Consider the following 16123-nt stretch of genomic DNA (forward strand, 5'->3'; position numbering starts at 1 on the left):
CTCTGTGACCACTTGCCTTGGACTCGAAGATGATCCATGTGCGCTCCCCATCCGAGCAGTGATGCGTCTGTTACGATGGTTTGAGCTGGAGGCTGTTGATGGAAAGGAATCCCCACCAAGAGATTGTTGGGTGAACACCACCACTTGAGGGACTGTAGGGCGTGGGGAGAAAGAAGGACTCTGCTCTCCCAATCGTCCATCAGTTGACACCATTGATCCTCCAGGCATTCTTGTAAGGGTCTCATATGGAGGCGAGCATTGGGAACGAGGTGGATACAAGACGCCATCGAACCCAGTAGAGAGGCTATTACTCTTGCAGTGGTCTGTGGAGTTCTCTCTAGTTGTTTGCACTTTTGGAGAAGCGATAATCGTCGTTCCTCCGAAGGAAACACCTTTCCTAGATTGGTATCTATAATGGCCCCTGAGTAATGCAGCCTCTGAACAGGCGTTGCTGTGGACTTCAGAAGATTGACTTGTAGACCGAGATTCTGTAGCAGCTGTTGAGCCCATTTGAAATGTTGTTGGGCCTCTAAATAGTTGGAGGCCTTTATGAGCCAATCGTCTAGATAGGGGTAGACAAATATTCGATGCTTCCTCAAATGGGCGGCTACCACGGCCATGCATTTGGAAAAAGTTCTCGGCGCTGATTTGAGGCCGAAGGGTAGAACCGCAGTTGGTAATGACTTTTGCCGACGGTGAACCTTAGGAATTTTCGATGTTTCTTGCTCACCGGAATGTGAAAATAAGCGTCGCAAAGGTCTATCGCGCAGAGCCAGTCGACCTGACGAAGATGCGGGTAAATTTGGTGCAAGGATAGCATCCTGAATTTCTCTTTGCAAATCCACTTGTTTGCTGACCTTAGGTCTAGAATGGGACGAAACTCTTGTTTGTCCTTCTTTGGCACTAGAAAATACCTCAAATAAATCCCTTTCACGCGTTGGCTGATCGGGACGGGTTCAATAGCTCTTTTTTGTAATAGAATAGCGACTTCTAACTGAAGAGCTTCGAGGTGGTGACTGGCTGGTTTGGGTGGAACAGATGGAGGAGGACTGGTGATTTGAGATACTTCCCCCTACCGGAGTGGATAACGGAGGAGGGGGAAGCGAAGATTCAGGGCTTAGACGCGGGAGCCTGGCGAGTTGCCTGAGTTTGCGGCGTGGAACGACCCCTTGTCGACTTTCGCTGTGTCGAGAAGGTCCTTTGATGCTGCTGTTGCTGCTGGGGACGTGAGGACATCCAGTGTGGTGTCTGATACCTGTGGGTCAAAAGCCTTCGCTGATAGGGACGGATAACTTTTCGTTGTTCTTTTGGGCGTTCGATGCCTACCGCTTTTAAAGTGTCTAGCTCAGACTTCATTCTTGACATCTCGTCATCGGCATGAGAGCCGAACAAAGTGGAGCCTGAGAATGGTAAATTCTGAATTCTCTGCTGTGCCTCTGGTTTGAGAGATGTCAATCGCAACCATGCGTGTCGTCTTAACGCTACTCCATGAGCGTAGTTATGTGGCGACAGCACCGAAGAATCAGCAGCAGCGCTTATTACCTGTTCGGAAACCATGGCTCCCTCACCCACGACCTCCAAGAAATCTTCCCTTTTGTCCTTGGGTAGGTGCTCCGCAAACTGCAGCATAGAGTCCCAAAGGGCCCGATCATATCTTCCTAATAAAGCAGTGGCACTGGCTGCTTTCATTGTGATGGCTGCGGTAGAGCATACTTTTCGGCCTGCAGCATCGATCTTTCTGCTCTCCTTGTCCGGAGGCGAGGAGGAAGACGGTGATGTAGAGTGTAATTTCTTTGCCGCTACTATAACCACTGAGTCCGGCACCGGGTCCGACCTTAGGAATAGAGGATCTTGCTCCGGTGGGCGATACTTTTTAATAAGTCTGGAAGGAGCAGATTTCGTTGTGGCCGGTGTCAGAAAAATATCCATTGCCGGTTCAATAAGACCCGGGACCAGTGGAAGCAAAGGTCTTGAAGATGTCCTCTGGTGTAAAGTCTCGAAAATCACTGAGGTCGATGGGGCGGGTACCGCCAGCGGGATATTTAGTTTGGTCGCCCGCACACTAGGACCTCTTGGAATGTATTCACGTCATCTATGGGGGACACTCTCGGGGACGGTGAGTCCGATAGGGTTGGAGAGTAGTCCCGTGTAGACGAAGAAGAATGTCTATGATGCGAATGTGGAGATCTCTGAAGTGACTCATGACGATGGTGCAGAGAGGAAGACAAACGTCTAGAGGAATGTCTGGAATGTCTTATGGATTCCGCTGGAGTCCTCAGAACAGACTCTGAAGGGGGAGCCGGAAGAGGAGCCGTAGGTGTTACTGGTGTCTGCGGCAACGGCGGCTGTTGAGGAGAGAGCTGCGGCGAAGCTGGAAGTAGGATGAGTGAGGCCGAGGATTCTGAAGTGGTATAAACCCTTCTAGGTCTCTTTGACTGTCGCCTCGACGTCGAAGTACGGTGACAGCGGGTGCCTCTTGACGTCGATTCCCCTCGTCGCTGAGATCCTCTTGACGACGACCTCCCTCGACGTCGATGTGATGACGCCGACCGTCTCCAACGGCGAGCACTCTCTCTCGACGCCGATCGCCCTCGCCGCGTCGACGGCGAACCGGACCCAGATCTTCTCGACGCCGACCGTCCTCGTCGCGTCGACGGCGACCCAGACCCTCTCGACGGCGAGCGTCCACGCCGTCTCGACGGTGAAACGGCTGTCGACGTCGAACGATGTTTCTTTCTCGCCGGTGAACCGGTCCTCGACGGCGAGCATGTTGGCGCCGTTCCTGGTCTCGACGTTGATGCCCTCGACGTCGTCGGAGACCTATGCCGTTTCTGAGCAGGTCTGGTAGAAATTGCAGAGGAAACAGGGTGAGCCCTGGTAGATGACTGACCTTCTCCTCGCTCTGTGGCAGATTGACCACTTCTTCTCCTGTCCTCTCTTGCCTGAAGTCGAATTTTCTCCCTATCACGAAGAGTCCTTCTGGAGAAAGTTCTACAGATGTCACAGGAGTCAGGTTTGTGGCTGGATGGAAGGCAAATTATACAGACCCGGTGTGGGTCTGTTTTAGCCTTTTTTCTGCCACAAGAAGGACATTTATCAAAAAGTGAAGGCATTTCTAAAATAGAAAAACCTTAAATTTCTGTCAGAATTTGACAGAAAAGATTAGCAAATGTTCAATCAATATTAAAAACGTCGAGTGAAATTGAAATTCAAAAGGTTTTAATTGAATTTCTGTCAAAAAAAGGCTTTGTGAGGTAGCTCAATGCTTCAGGGTCCTGTCAGAAAGGAGCCGGAAAAAAGAACTGAGGCAACTGCCTTTCGCTGTGCATGATGGGATACAGGAAGACTTTACTTTCTTAAAGGCACAGCTCTATTTACATTCTGTATAATGGCAGCCTATGGGCTACACTGCCCTGCATTGTTTTATTCTCATGAGAGGTGTAAATAAAGTATGAGAATGTATTTGTTATTACATTTCTAGAATAAATAGGTATTTGAACGTGAATTTACACTACAGCTGTTTTCTTTTCAACAATTTGGCCTGTGTAGCTGTTCACATAGGCTGCACAGTGTTATTCTTAAGTGGTTTTTTGACAGACCTTTTTCAAACGGCTGGTATTTGCACTTAAGAATATACTTCACATCAGTGCTCCGGGGTCCCCGCGGGTGCGCTGAACTATTCAGTGCTTATGACTATACATGGAAATCCCCAACGAGAGAAATTTTCTTTTAGAGAGGTATTCTAAGGGTGTTCCAAGGTGAGCTGTGGAGTGTGTGGTTTTAATGGACTGTTATAAATAATGTTAGTACTAGGTATAAACTGTATATTATTCAAATCTGTATTTTAGAAGCACTTTTTTTTTACCTAACTGAAAAGCATTTGCACATTTTGTAGCAGCCTATATTATGAAGTAATTGTATTTATATAGTGCTTACTACCCCTGACGAGGTGTCAAATGCGTGTTTAAAATAAGGACTTACACATTCACAGTTCTTTCAGGGACCTCAGTACCTCATAGTACTAACAAACATTGGCAAAGCCAATGGGTCTCGTCTAAGCAAGAGTTATTGGCTTTGCCAATGTGTTTTAGCCATGTTATACACCAGAGTGGCTGCTGTTCATGCCTAAAAGTTAGTGGCATAGTGGTGTGGAGTGGAGTACAGTGGCATAGTAGTGGTGCAGATTACAGTGCAGTGGGGTACAGTGCAGTTGTTTAGAGTGCATTGGCATAGAATGTAGTGGCTTAGAGTGCAGTGCCAAGGAGTGGCGTGGAGCAGAGTAGAGTGGCATAGAGTGCAGTGAAAGAGAGTGGCATACAATAGAGTGGCAGAGAGTGCAGTAATGTAGAGTGGTGCAGTGGCATAGAGTGCGGAGTAGACTTGTGTGGCAGAGAGTGCAGTGGCGTAGAGTGGAGCAGTGTAGAGTGGTGTAGTGTATAGTGCTGTAGAGTGTAGTTGAGTAGAGTGGAGTGATGCAGAATAGAGTGGCACAGAGTGAAGTGGCATAGAGTGCAGTGGCGTGGAATGCAGTAGAACAGAGTAGATTGGTGTACAGTATAGTGGCGGAGAGTGCAATGTTGCAGAGTAGAGTGTCAGTGCAGTGATGTAGAGTGGAGAAGAGTGGCACAGAGAGCAATGGCGTAGAGTACAGTGGTACAGAGTAGAGGGCAGTGGTGTACATTGCAATTGTTTAGAGTGCATTGGCACAGAGTACAGTGGCATAGAGTGGCATGGGTTAGAGTAGCATAGAGTGCAGTGGAGTACAGTGGCATACAATGGGGTGGCAGACAGTGCAGTAACGCAGAGTGGTGCAGTGTCATAGAGTGCACAGTAGACTCATGTGGCATAGAGTGGTGCAGAGTGGAGTATTGTAGAGTGGTGTAGTGCAGAGTAGAGTATAGTGCCTAGAGTGCAGTGGCATAGAATGCAGTGATGCACAGTGCAGTGGCATAGAGTGCAGTGGCATAGAATGCAGTAGTACAGAGTAGAGTGGTATACAGTGCAGTGTTGCAGAGTAGAGTGTCAGTGCAGTGGTGTAGAGTGGTACAGAGAACAGTGGCATAGAGTACAGTGATGCAGAGTAAAGGGCAGTGACATACAGTGCAGTTTTTTAGAGTGCACTGGCGTAGAGTGGAGTGGCATAGAGTGGCGTGGGGCAGAGAAGAGTGGCACAGAGTGCAGTGGAATAGAGTGTATTGTTGCAGAATGTAGTAGTACATAGTAGAGTGGTGTAGAGTATAGTGGCGGCCAGTGCAGTGTTGCAGAGTAGAGTGTTAGCGTGCAATGGCGTAGAGTGCATTAAACTAGAATGCAGTGGTCAGAGTGGCGTAGAGTGCAGTGGCGTAGAATAGATTGTTTCAGAGTAGAGTGCAATTGCAAAGAGTGGAGAGGTGCAGGGTAGAGTGCAGTGGCATAGAATGCAGAGGCACAGAGTGCAGTGGCTTATAGTAGATGGTTTCATAGTAGAGTGAAGTGGCTTAGAGTGGAGAGGTGCAGGGTATAGTGGAGTTGTGTAAAGTGGCATAGAGTGTGATGGCATAGAGTAATAGAGTGCCGTGGCATAGAGTGCAGAGGTGCAGAGTAGATTAGAGTGACGTACAGAGTATTGATATAGAGTGCAGGGATATAGAGTTGAGTGTTACAGAGTAAAGTGCACTAGCATACAGTGTATTAACTTAGAGTGCAGTGGCGTACAGTGCAGTGTTGCAGAGTGGCATAGAGTGGAGTTGTGCGGACTAGATTGGTGTTGCCTAGACTGGAGTGGTATAGTGTGCAGATTTGCAGAGCGCAGTGGTGTAGACAGGCGTAAAGTGCATTGGCATAGAGTAGAGAGGTACAGAGTAGAGTAGAGAGGCATAGTGTGACGTAGCATAGAGTGCAGTGGCATAATGTGGAGTGGTTCAGAATGGAGAAGAGTGCAGTGCAGTGGCATGGAGTGGTGTAAAGTGGAGTGTTGCAGAGTAGGGTGCAGTGGTGTGGAGTGGTGCAGAGCTGAGTGGAATGGAGTATGCATGGTGTGGTAACACACTCCCATTACAGACAACACATTTTTTATTGAAATGACCATTACATTTGCATAGGCATACAGTTTTCCAAATCAAACGCACAGGCGATGATGCGTGGAAATTGCATCACCTAATGCAATGATTGTTTTAATCATATAAAGACATTTGTTTCCAGCACAGTTCAGAATTAACAAAACTGTGCTGCATTTGTACTCCTAATTCTGACATATTCTGAAGTATATTTAAATGTTGTCAGGTGATAGAAAAAAACTCTTTCCTAACCCCAGTATCCAGGAAGCTTGTTGCATAAATCCTCTCACTTTGAAGTCAGAGAAAGAAAAGTAAACATTAAGGGCCATATGTACGAACACATTTTCCCATAGACACAGAATGGGCAAAACTGCTTGCTACATCTGGCCCTAAGTTCCCACCAAAGACAGAGCTTGACATTTTACTTTGTTCTTTGAATGCACAGCACATGTGATGAGATAAGAAGAAGATTTACAGTCCTGTTCACAGAAAGGGAGCACTTGGAAGGATACTGTAAATAAGGTTTGGGCAAGGGAAGGGAAGAACTCAAGCTGCATAGCCTAAAAGAAATAAAGCCAGCAAATTGAAAGCAACAAAATGTGAATAACAAACCACAAGGCCAATGGCAAGCAGCGGGTGGAATGCATTCCCAAGGAAGCTCTATGAATGTACTTAAAGTGACAGCCATGGGATACTTTGTGGGGAAAGTCCAGTATTTTTAGTCCAGTCCTTATCTTGCAGAGGTTTGGCCACATACAGTCACCCAGGTAGGATGACGAGAAGACCTGGAGTGATTTTCATGTTGCAGGAAAGGTCTGTACACCCATTCTATCAGTTTGCCACCAGTTCCTATTGAGCTTCTGGCACACCTCTTGTAGGGTTAGTGCTAGGTAGCAGATATGAAATAGGGCATTTGAGTTGACCGGGGTGAAGATGGTAGTCTGCCATAAGGGTTTGGAAATTTAGTAGTTTGCAAACCAGATACAAATCTCCCAATTTTAAGACACCTGCAGCATGCCACTGATGGAATTGCTCTGAGCACAGCCGTCCTGTGCGAGTGGGAAGGCTTAGCAAATATAGAGCAGGAGCACAGAATTTCTTCGTGTCAGTGAGTTTACAGGTTCTAGCAAGGCAAGAGAAAGTTGTACATGATAACCCCGGATGGTGATCCGTAGAATGGTCAGTAGGAAACAATGAGCAGTGCAATAAGCCTTCCTTAAATGTTTTTACAGATAAACCCCATCTCATGCAGGGGGGCGGACAGAAAGCCAGCGAGCCACCCCTTGGACCTGAGCAGCTGATTAATAGCATTCTAAGTCCAGAAGACCTAATCCACCCGCAGTCATAGGTAGCTTCACAGTGAAAAGAGCTACCCGACGGCGCCACAGAGACCAAATCAGATGTGTGGCATGTCTGAAGAAGGAATGAAGGACGAGCAGGAGAAGGTTTGCAAAATAATACTATCATTAGGGTAGCACACCATCTTCACTAGTGCCACGTGGCCCACAACAGAAAGTAAAAGAGAAGACCAAAAAGCAAACCGGGTTTGGAGGGACCTTGACGTTATGCCGAGATTTCCATCTTGCAAATCAATGGTAGATATTAATCACTAGTTATCAAAAGATAACTATTTCACAGTTTAATCTGCCAGTGCCATATATTAAAGAAACACTAATTATATTTTAACATTTTTACTTTTTGTTTGTGAAATTTACATCTAATTATTTTGAGGATTCTAATTATACTTGACACTTAGGGATAACCCAGATCACTAGTTTGGCTTTTGCTCCATTTCAAAACCATTTAAAGACATGGACAAATCGGGCAATTGCCTTCTACAACCTTACAAGTGGTCTGGCCCCTGCTCACCCTTCACAAGCACGAACAGTGGACCATTGCACCAGAAGAGTTTGCCAAGGTGGGTGGGTGTTGCTTGTTCAACCACTTTACAGTGCCTTTTCTTTTCTCTCCTGTGTGCAGAAACAACTCCCCATGTACCCAATACCTTCTGATAGTCTTGGTGGATCCATCTTGTCTGATTTTAGGAATTGTCCCATCTTGTTCTTCTCTTCCTTATTTATCCAGTTCTTAGCAGTAACCCTTTGAATCACTTGCCATGGATCTCTCATTACTATCTGTAGGAGGCTGGCCAGGCTTGTAGTGGGTACCAAGGGGTACTTACACTCTGTACCAGGTCCAGTTATCCATTATTAGTGTAGAAGAGGTGTTTCTAGCAGCTTAGGCTGATAGAAGGTAGCTATAGCAGAGCAGCTTAGGCTGAACTAGGAGACATGCAAAGCTCCTACTATACCACTGGTGTCATATGCACAATATCATAAGAAAACACAATACACAGATATACTAAAAATAAAGGTACTTTATTTTTATGACAATATGCCAAAAGTATCTCAGTGAGTACCCTCAGTATGAGGATGCCAAATATACACAAGATATATGTACACAATACCAAAAATATGCAGTAATAGCAAAAGGAAGTAATGCAAGCAATGTAAAGTTACAGTAGATTGCAATAGGAGCACATAGGTATACGGGAAACACAAACCATGTACTCCAAAAGTGGAATGCAAACCACGAATGGACCCCAAACCTCTGTGAGCTTGTAGAGGGTTGCTGGGACTGTAAGAAAACAGTGAGGGTTAGAAAAATAGCCCACCCTAAGACCCTGTAAGGTAGGTGTAAAGTGCACCTACAACCCCCAGAGAGCACAGAAGTCGTGATAGGGGGATTCTGCAAGAAAGACCAACACCAGCATAGCAACAACAGTGGATTTCCGGACCTGAGCACCTTTAAGACAAGGGGACCAAGTCCAAGAGTCGCGACAGTGTCGAGAGTGGGCAGATGCCCAGGAAATGCCAGCTGAGGGTGCAAGAAAGCTGCCACCGGATGGAAGAAGCTTTGTGTTCTGCAAGAACGAAGAGGACTAGGAACTTCCCCTTTGGAGGATGGATGTCCCACGTCGTGAAGAAGCTTGCAGAGGTGTTCCCATGCAGAAAGACCGCAAACAAGCCTTGCTAGCTGCAAGGGTCGCAGTTAGGGTTTTTGGATGCTGCTGTGGCCCAGGAGGGACCAGGATGTCGCCACTTGGATGAGGAGACAGAGGGGGCGCCCAGCAAGTCAGGGAGCCCTCACAGAATCAGGCAGCACCCGCAGAAGTACTGGAACAGGCACTTAGAAGAAAAGTGAACCGGAGTCCACACGAAGTCACAAAGGAGAGTCCCACGACGCCGGAGGACAACTCAGAAGGTTGTGCACTGCAGGTTAGAGTGTCGGGGACCCAGGCTTGGCTGTACACGAAGGAAATCCTGGAAGAGTGCACAGGAGCCGGAGCAGCTGCAAATCACGCGGTACCCAGCAATGCAGTCTAGCATGGGGAGGCAAGGACTTACCTCCACCAAACTTGGACTGAAGAGTCACTGGACTGTGGAAGTCACTTGGACAGAGTTGCTGAGTTCCAGGGACCACGCTCGTCGTGCTGAGAGGGGACCCAGAGGACCGGTGATGCAGTCTTTTGTTGCCTGCCGTTGCAGGGGGAAGATTTCGTCGACCCACAGGAGATTTCTTCAGAGCTCCTGGTGCAAGAAGGAGGCAGGCTACCCCCAGACCATGCACCACCAGGAAACAGGCGAGAAAGCCAGCAGGATGAAGCGATAAACGGGTTGCAGTAGTCGTCTTTGCTACTTTATTGCAGTTTTGCAGGCGTCCTGAGCAGTCAGCAGTCTGATGAGCTCTTGCATTCGGTATCTGAAGAATTCCCCAAAGCAGAGACCCTAAATAGCCAGAAAAGGAGGTTTGGCTACCTAGGAAGGAGGATAGGCTAGTAAGAAAGGTAAGAGCCTATCAGAAGGAGTCCCTGACGTCACCTGCTGGCACTGGCCTCTCAGAGCAGTCCAGTGTGCCAGCAACACCTCTGTTTCCAAGATGGCAGAGGTCTGGGGCACACTGGAGGAGCTCCGGGCGCCTCCCCTGGGATGTGCAGGTCAGGGGAGTGGTCACTCCCCTTTCCTTTGTCCAGTTTCGCGCCAGAGCAGGGCTGGGGGATCCCTGAACCGGTGTAGACTGGCTTATGCAGAGATGGGCAGCATCTGTGCCCATCAAAGCATTTCCAGAGGCTGGGGGAGGCTACTCCTCCCCAGCCATCACACCTATTTCCAAAGGGAGAGGGTGTAACACCCTCTCTCTGAGGAAGTCCTTTGTTCTGCCTTCCTGGGCCAGGCCTGGCTGGACCCCAGGAGGGCAGAAACCTGTCTGAGGGGTTGGCAGCAGCAGCAGCTGCAGTGAAACCCTGGGAAAGGCAGTTTGGCAGTACCCGGGTTCTGTGCTAGAGACCCGGGGGATCATGGAATTATCTCAATGCCAGAATGGCATTGGGGTGACAATTCCATGATCTTAGACATGTTACATGGCCATGTTCGGAGTTACCATTGTGACGCTATACATAGGTAGTGACCTATGTATAGTGCACGCATGAAATGGTGTCCCCACACTCACAAAGTCCGTGGAATTTGCCCTGAACAATGTCGGGGCACCTTGGCTTGTGCCAGGGTGCCCACACACTAAGTAACTTTGCACCCAACCTTCACCAGGTGAAGGTTAGACATATAGGTGACTTGTAAGTTACTTAAGTGCAGTGGTAAATGGCTGTGAAATAACGTGGACGTTATTTCACTCACGCTGCACTGGCAGGCCTGTGTAAGAATTATCAGATCTCCCTATGGGTGGCAAAAGAAATGCTGCAGCCCATAGGGATCTCCTGGAACCCCAATACCCTGGGTACCTCAGCACCATATACTAGGGAATTATAAGGGTGTACCAGTATGCCAATGTGAATTGGTGAAATTGGTCACTAGCCTGTTAGTGACAATTTGTAAGGCAGAGAGAGCATAACCACTGAGGTTCTGGTTAGCAGAGCCTCAGTGAGACAGTTAGGCATCACACAGGGAACACATACATATAGGCCACAAACTTATGAGCACTGGGGTCCTGGCTAGCAGGGTCCCAGTGACACATAACAAACATACTGACAACATAGGGTTTTCACTATGAGCACTGGGCCCTGGCTAGCAGGATCCCAGTGAGACAGTGAAAACACCCTGACATATACTCACAAACAGGCCAAAAGTGGGGGTAACAAGGCTAGAAAGAGGCTACTTTCTCACACTATCTTTGATTAGTAGTCCAGGCTCCCATTTCTGAGTCACAGACATACACTCTAGTGCTGTGAGACCACAGACAAGTTGTGGGTACCTCATATCCTGACATTAGGTGTGAGACTTTCGCCCACACCACCTGCCCTGCCTCATTACATTTTCTTTAGGTTGAAAGTCCATGGGCGGTTGGGGTGAGCCAGATGTTTTTGTTCAATTTGTTTAAAGCAGCATAAGGTTAATTACCTTAATGTATCCCAAACTGTTTGCCAGGAGTTTTAAAATGTTCAGAAACATAATCAAAAATGTGCTGTTTCTTTCTCTTCAAGAAGGTTTGGGTAGATTTGGGTAGGGGTGATGGCCCTGACACAGTGCTGAAGGGCATTCACTTACTACTGAACAAGGACGTAATGTGACACCTGAATGTAGCATGCCAGGAGGCAATCACAAAAAGGCCACAGTGAATAAATAGTGCTATGTTAAAAAAGAGTAAATAAATGCACTGACAACACAGTGAGGCATGGTCTCTCTTGGGTGTGTCTGTAAAACTAAAGTTTGTTCTTGAATTTGTGTCGTGAATTTTGTCCCTTTGTCCTGAATTTTTTACAGTCCTGTCCAGAATTTGCCTCAGTGCCAGTTGGTCACCCTAATGTGGTGCATCATGCCGATGAAGTACATGTTTAAATATGAAATGCCAAGAAGAGGAAAGGAAAAGCCAATTTCTCACTATAACGCTTAAACTGATGAACAATGTGTCAACATGGAGAATGAAATGTGTCTTAAATGAACATTGTTCACTGCTCTATTGGGTGTGCTGGGGGCACTGGAATAGTAGAAGGACTATGATATGTTTTAATACTGGTGTCTGCCATGAAGAGAGTAGAGGCCCAGCGAAAGGCGTTCGCATCAACTATTTACAGTTTTGTAATTTTTTGCACACTTTTGCTGAATAAGTGGGTGCTCACTATGGATGAATAAAGATTGCTATTTTTCCTTACCGCTGGACTGGGACTGACTTCATCTGTGCTGTTATATCACGGGTCTCAGAAGTGATTGTATGAGGGAGTAGATATAATGCGTGAATCCTCAAGCGCACAACGGCTGGCACTGGGATGTGAGGAGCGCAGAATGAGCAATGGAATATAAAGCTGTAACCCTCTACCATGCCTGAGTACAAGTGAGGATGTTGGATGACCTCGAGAGTGCACAGGGTGGTTCGCTGTACCTGTCTGGGTATGTTGTGTTGTTCTTGAGGACAAGTGTAAGAAGCAAATGAGAGAATGGTGCAGCCCTACCCAGGAAACGAAGTGTCTGGAATATTTGAATGTATTGTGGATCAAGAGGACGAGGTTGTCTAAACCAACAGAGAAAGATGCTCGAAGGAAGCAAGTGAATAACCCACAACATTGTGCGAGTATTGATACCAGCACGCTGTAAGAAGTCATTGAGTGTGAACATTCATAGACTTATTGAGAAGCGTTACGAGTTACATGGTGGACACACATTGGAGATTGGTATTTATAATTAATTAAATCCACACAGGGAGCCTTCGGTGAGCTATATAATTTTTAAGATAAACGATAGACAAGCAAAATGGAGGTTGGAGACAGAATGCACTTTTAGTGACACGACAGAGACCCATTAAGGGAGGTGAAAATCAAGAAACTAGGAATAAAACACCAATGCAACTGGTCAGGGATTAGGAGAGAGCAAGAAAAATGGAATCAAAAGAGTGGTGGGAGATGACATTCCTTACAAAATATTTGGAATGTAGGAGAATACCTAGGGGACAGCGGATCATGCTGTTGCCCACGTATGAAGACATGGATGAAGATGTAGTAAAAGAGTGGTGCAAAAACACAGAAGAGTGCTCTGCAAGGTTGACGAAAATGTTAACTAAACATGCAAAGAGTAAGATGGAACAACAATCTGCGATAATAGAACTGATTATGAAAGAACTGGGAAAATATAAAGTTGAAGCATGAACAAAGGAGTTGCTGGCTAAGGTGGAGAAGAATTCCCAAGAATATGATAATGAGATGATGGAGAGAAAAGTTAGAAAATTCACCAGGGATTGGTTGGATTATCAGTAAGGCTGCATTTATACTTTTGCAAAGAAGTATGATAGCTTAAAGGCCAAAAAGAAGATGGACAAACCTACTATTGATAAGGTCAGCAACAGTGAGATCAGTTATGACCATGGATGAAGTGCTGATGAGTCCTTCTAGGAGAAGGGGGATTTTCAGAGAGAACTCCGTCTTCTGTGCATGAATATGCATCAAGGAGGGGAGCCAGGGCACAATAAAATTATGAAAAAGACAGTGCATGACAAAGAGGGGCAAGAGGAAGAGGGTGAGATGAGAAGAGGGGCCGGAAATAAGATTGTTATATAATAATGAGTCCCCGGGGAGCCGGCCTTTGGTAGTGAATATTTCATCTACGAACCTCACCACCAAATAAGATAGAATACATAATTTAGGATTAACATTCTGTCCCACGTCTGGCCCCAATTCACAGATACGACTGAACTATACAAATATGTGAGGAAACTGAAATTGCATAAATATAAAAAAATAAAACCTAAAAAGCTACCCACTGGAACAAAGAATGAATTTGAATTTTCAAGTTTTATGATAAAGGTTGTATCAAGTATACTGGAAATTAGTGGTTTGGCTAATTAAATCTCACCAAATCCTGAGAGGTACTCTAAATCTCAATCAAATGAAGAACATACAGTACACATCATGAATAGCTTGGAACTAGAGGAGAGTGAACAGGAGGAACAGCAACTATAAGGGAGAACTTTGGATATGGTTGTTCTTAATGAGATGGGGTTCAAAACTAACATTCCAGTGGAGAGGGGAGGCAAACCTAAGACCAAATTCTGTCTACAATTACCGCCAGGCAACAGAATTGACCTGTTCCACAAGTTAGTGGTGGAAGATCTGAACAAGTTGAGAAAGACGTGGCAAAACAATAGTAAGATTAATAACTTTACGTTAAGGGATTGGAAGGACATTGCAGAGGCTAAATGAAATACCTCTTTAACTATCAAACCTTCTAATAAAGGAGGAAACATTATGCTGATGGATCGGGACACCTATCTAACAGAGTCAAAGAGGCAATTGAGTAATAAAGCACACTACACTTATCTCTCAAAGACCCCTAAGCATGTGATTGAGAAGGAACAGCATTCAAAATTGAAACTTTGTTATGAATGTAATCTGTTAGAATAGGATGAATATCAGCACTTAAAGGTGGAACCTTGGAAAAAAAACAATATATTTCCTCCCTAAAAATCCATAAAAATGCAAAGACACCATCTGGTAGGCTTATAGTAAGTTCTATTGGGTCCCCCTAAAAAACAACTCAAGATACTTAGATCTGTTTTTACAGCAATATGTCACCAGTCTTCAGTCTTATTTGAAGGATTCCACCAATTTTTTAAGAAAGTTAGATGGGATTCTTTGGAAGCAAGAATATATTATGGTGACACTCGATGTGATGTCACTGTACACTTCAATTGATTGTGAATAGGGTGATAGAAGTGTGTGAGTACTTCCTTAAAGATAGATCTATAGAACACGTGGAACATACACAAATTATGATTCAAATGCTGAGATTTTTCCTTGCCCATAATGTGTTTATTTTTAATAATAAGTACTATCTACAGCAACAGGGTACGGCCATGGGCACCTCCTCTGCCACCACCTACTCAAATTTCTTCCTGGGATGATGGGAGAAGGAGGTGGCATGGGCTGAAGGCAATGATCAATATATAAGGGACACAGTATTATGGGCACAATTTATCGATGACCTTTTTATCCTGTGGGAGGGTAATAAAACAGAACTGCAAAGTTTCATAGATAAACTGAATTTGAATTATCTTAATATCCGCTTTACCAGCATGTACAGCAAATCACACTGTGACTTTCTAAATGCTAAACTGAATGTACCGAATAATAAATTGAATTTGAAAAACATTGGAAACCAACAACCACAAACTCAATTTTAAATTTAGGCAGTGGCCATGCTGCAGAGTTAAAATGGAGTATTCCCTATAGCCAAATGCTAAGGGCCAGAAGGACTTGTTCAACTGACGAAGAGATTAACAAGGAAATCATAAACATGATGAGGAGATTTTCTGAGCGTAGATACCCCGAGCAGAGGATGCACGAAAGAGGGTTAGTGTTATAAGCAGTGATTTAATAAGACACTGTCTGACAATGTAAATATGTATATATATATTTCACAAAAGATCAGTTAACGTAGCAACACAGTTAGCCGTCATATTATACTTAAATATGAACCACAAGTAATAATATGGCACATTCCGTTCTCCCTAGAATGTTGAGACACTTGGAATCACCGGGAGCTTGTGGTAGAATGTTGAAGTGGGTTTCTGAAGTGGATTGTGAGGAGTTGAAGAATAAACATCTTTCCAGCTGAACTCTTGAGACGTCTGTAGTTATTACAGATAAATTCTTTGGCGACGAGGGTGGGATGCGCCTAATTTACAAGTAATGGACTGCGCAGGGGCAGTGTAACTCCTCACCCCTGTATCAGTTAACTAACCACTCTTTCGCCTGGGTAATGGTGCCAAGTGACGTTCATTGTGAGCAGACCATTGTGAGCAGATTATATCCCTCCATCAGCAATCAAGTTGGGGTGAGTCTGAGATTGTTCCCCATCATTAACTCGGGAGGTGTATTAGTATCGAGTGCAGGAGGTGCGTCGTCAAGACTGTGAACTGGAAGTGAAGTGGAGGAGAATTAGCGCAGCGTTTTGGAAAGCAGTTCATTGTGCCGAGTTAAGAGTGAAAGGGAGGCATGTGGAAGCGTTCCCTGATCGGCGCTAAACAGGTATTCTTGATGTAATTTGGCGTCTTACCGGTGAGAAGAAAAGTTCTCGCATACGCGGTGG

This window comes from Pleurodeles waltl, chromosome 7 (assembly GCF_031143425.1).
Source record: "Pleurodeles waltl isolate 20211129_DDA chromosome 7, aPleWal1.hap1.20221129, whole genome shotgun sequence".
NCBI lineage: Eukaryota > Metazoa > Chordata > Amphibia > Caudata > Salamandridae > Pleurodeles > Pleurodeles waltl.